A 4,479-nucleotide genomic window follows, 5' to 3' on the forward strand; every position below is an offset into this window, starting at 1 on the left:
TGGGGTGCACAGACATGGGCCATTTGTAACATGGGGCTGGTCAGGAGAAGACGACCTGTGAGTCTTGAAGGAAAAATGGGTGTTGTGTATCTCGGCAATAGAGATTTCATCCTGAGGAAACACCAAGTATCTCTGTATGGTATGTAGCAGGGAGGTGGAGAAGATCTAAGCCTTTTGTGAGCTGGCTGGAGCCTAGGGTGATGATTCTAGAAAATTGTTATTGGAGAGCTGAGTAGGACCAGGTTGTGGAGAGCTTTGTTTCAGACATTAATGGAGGCACTGGGTTTTATTTAAAAAAAATTGTTTCATGCTCATAGATTTTACTTTTATTTTGTTATCATGGTGAAAAATAAATCTGTGACTTGTACACTGTAATAGAACAGAAAGAATTATGACTTATCAACACCACTGATTTCATGTACTTTTGGAAACCTACTATATTCTTGAGCATAGCAAATATATTTCTCCTCTGGGAAGTTGTGGGGTACATGCTGTCCCAGCACCCCACTGCCTCCATGCATTCCATGATATTGAACTTCATGTAGAGGCAACTGGGTTTTAGATTTGAGTTTTATTTATTTATTTATGTTTGTTTATTTTTATTTATTTGTCAATGAGAGTTGACATTCAGTATTATTTTATATTAGTTTCAGGTGTACTGCATAGTGGTTAGACATTTATATACTTTACAAAATGATCCCCCCGGTTAGTCTAGTACCCACCTGGCACTATGCATAGTTACTACCATTATTATTGAGTATATTCCCTATGCTGTACTTTACATCCCCATGACTATTTTCTAACTACCAATTTGTATTTCTTAATCCCTTCACCTTTTTCACCCTGCCCCCCACTCCCTAGATTTGAGTTTGGGGATGTTAATGTCAGGTGGAAGAGTAAAGCAACGAGTATAGGTGGACAGAGGGCATTTTTGGTGATGAGAAATGCTGAGGACTATAACCTTAAAAGTCAGTGTGATACGAAGGAAGTACAAATAATAGGATCTGGCTGTTTGCATGTGTGGTGGAACTGAAGGGAAGGACAGAAATACAAGTTTAAGAACATAAGAGGGTTTATCAGTTGTGTAAATAATTCGATAGTAGTATCGTCTACCCAGATGGAGAAGAGAACCAGGTTAAGGGGCTGAAGAGGAATAGAGGTTAGGGTGGGAGGTGAAAGGACAGGTTTTAAAATATTGGGTGTAAGGAATTTCTGTGACACTGAAATGGTGATATGGTGATGTCTAGTAAGTACCTGAGTTAACAGGTTTGGAGTTCAGGAAACTTGTAGTAGAGAAAAGGATTTGGTAACTATTAGTGCATAGATTTCAATTAAATTCAGTGGAGAGAGGGAGAGAGACTGAGAAAAAGGGAGAAAGATTGAGAAAGAGGGAGAGAGATTGAGGGTAGGGGGAGAGAGAGAGAAAGAGAGAGAGAATGAGACAATGATCAAACTATGATCTGAGAAGATAAAACAGGAGGTCTATATCTGTCAGGGCTTTAGTTCCAAGTAATATAACTTGAGATCGAGCCCTGGTTGATGGAACTCGATTGTCCAGAAAGACGGGAGGACCACGCATGGCAGTTACACAGCCAGGATAAATGCTCCAAATCATGCCAGATGACTGGTCTGCTGCAGATCCCGTTGCTGCTAGTACCAGACTTCACCAACCTTGAGGCACTTTTCACCAGGGTGGATTTAGCAAGGGTTCTGCTTTATTCTCTTGTTAGTTTCTGTATCAGGCAAGGCTCTGACAGGAAACAGATGGCACACTCCAAAGGGTCGACAAACAGAATTTAAAGAAGGGACTATTTTCAAAGGTACAAGAAGGGATGATAAAGCACACAGGAGCTAGCAGCAGGGTGAAGATTTTACCACTCCTAGGTCTGAAAGGGCAAGAAAGGGAGCCATTACAAGAACCAAGATGTCGTATCATAAGAGAGAGGCTTTCCCTAGGGGAATACAACCATTGCCAAATTGCATCGCAGCGAGGAAGAAGCAGGTAGAAGAGATACCTCAACCTCACTCTCCTTTAGCTCTCTGAGCTGCCAGTGTCTCTCACTGGCCAAACACAGTGGGAAGGCAGCTGGCAGAGGAAACCCAGGGGATGTGGTGTCTAGGGGTCAGCTTTTTGGGCACAAAGCAAGGAGGAAAATGGTGGAAAATGAATCCAGAGTGGTAAATGGGAATATCCAGCACAGCTTCCAATTCGAACTGTGATTGGCAGAGAATAAATTATGTGACCATGGCTTGGTGTCGAGGGAACCTGGGGAAGCAAGCCACTGACATTTTCAGAATTAATATTGGGAAATAGGCTATGTTTAAATAATAGGAGAAAAGGTTCAGTCATAAAGAATGACAACTGTCCTCTCAAGGGTCAAGGATAGGGCCCTGAGACATACCAACATTCAGGGTAGGGGCATGTCAAGAGCACACTTTGAAAGGCAACTAAAATCGTGTGACTAAAGAAGAAGGAAGGAAAACCAGGTAAGACCTCAGGGGAGTTGAGACAACAGTTGTTTCTGTAGGGTGGCAGGCATGGAAACTATATCACCAAAAAGTGAATGTGATGCGGTGCTGAAAGTGAATGTATACTACTCTTTTTAGAAGCTTCTTCTTTTTTTTTTTTTTGGAAAAGGAACGAGACAGAATGATCACCCTTTGGGGACTATCATGAATTTGAATGAGGATAATTTTAAAAAAGGAGGAAACTTGACTGTTGCTTATACTATGTGTAGAAAGAACTTGTGAATAAAGAGATGGCGGAGATACGTTATTCACTACCAAGAGAAAATCCTTCTCTCTTTTTCTCATATCTGGCTAACTGCCTGCCTATTTTTTTTAATGGGATTATCCCCACTTTGCTATTTTTTTTACTTATTTTCATATAAGTAACTATATATTGCTATCATAATTTTTCCAAGTTATTGGGAAAAATTGACAAATATAATTACATACATTTAAAGTGTACAATGTGATGATTTGATATGCATAGACATTGTGGAACGATTACCAAGACCAGGATAACATATCCATCACCTCACATAGTTAGTCTTTTTTTTCCTTTTCTTGTGGTGAGAAAGCTTAAGATCTATTCTCAGCAACTTTCAAGTGTACAGTATTATTAACTACAGTCACCATGCTGTGCATTAGATCTCAGAATTTATTCTCCTTGTAACTGAAAGCTTGTACCCTTTGACTTATATCTCCCCACTTCTCTCTCTCTCCTCAGCCCCTGGAAATCACCATTCTATTGTTTCTATGAAATCAACTTAAAAAGCTGATTCCAGGCATCAGTGATAGCATCCAGTCTTTTCCTTTCTCTGTCTGGCCTATTGCACTCAGCATAATGCCCTCCAGGAACATCTATGTTGTTGCAAATGGCAGAATTTCCTTCTTTTGTATGGCTAAATAATATTCCTTTGTGTCATTACATACCACATTTTCTTTATCCACCCACCAGTCGAAGGACATGTAGGTTGTTTCTATATCTTGGCTGTTGTGAATAATGCTGCGTGAACATGGTGGTGCAGGTATCTTTTTGAGCTACTGATTTCATTTCCTTTGGATGTATACTCGGGAGTGGGATTGTGGGATCATGTTAGTTCTGTTTTTAATTTTTTGAGGAACCTCTGTACTGTTTTCCATAGTGGTTATACCTATAACATTCCCACCTATAGTGTATGAGGGTTCCCTTTTCTCCACATCCTAGCCAACATTTGTTACCTCTTTTAGATAATAGCCATTCTGACAGGTGTGAGGTAACAACTCATTGTGCTTTTGATTTGAATTTCCCTGATGATTAGTGATGTTGAGCACCTTTTCATGTACCTGTTGGCCATCTGTATGTCTTCTTTTGGAAAAATGTCTATTTGGGTCTTTGCCCATTTAAAAATTGGATTATTTGCTTTTTCGCTATTGAATTGTATAAATTCTTTATATATTTTGGATATTAACCCCTTATGAGATATATGGTTTGCAAATATTTTCTCCTATTTAATAGGTTGCCTTTTCAATTTATAGATTGTTTTCTGTGCAGAAGCTTTTTAGTTTGATGTAGCCTCACTTGTTTATTTTAGTTTTTGTTGCTTATGGTTAAGATGTGTTAGCCAAGAAATCATTGCCAAGACCAATGTCAAGGAGCTTTCCCCCTATGTTTTCTTCTCCGAGTTGTATGATTTCAGGTCTTGTATTATGTCTTTAATCCATTTTGGATTAAGTTTTGTGAGTGGTGCAAGATAGGGGTCCAATGTCATTCTTTTGTATGTAAATATCCAGTTTGCCTAACACCATTTATTGAAGAGACTAGTTTTTTTTCCGTTGTGTGTTCTTGGTGTACTTGTCAAATTAGTTGACCATATATGTGTGGGTTTATTTGTGGGCTCTCTATTCTGTTTCATTGGTGTATATGCCTATTTTTATGTCAGTACCATACTTTTTTGATTATTATAGCTTTGTAATAGAGTTTTAAATCAGGAC

This window comes from Rhinolophus ferrumequinum, chromosome X (assembly GCF_004115265.2).
Source record: "Rhinolophus ferrumequinum isolate MPI-CBG mRhiFer1 chromosome X, mRhiFer1_v1.p, whole genome shotgun sequence".
Lineage (NCBI taxonomy): Eukaryota > Metazoa > Chordata > Mammalia > Chiroptera > Rhinolophidae > Rhinolophus > Rhinolophus ferrumequinum.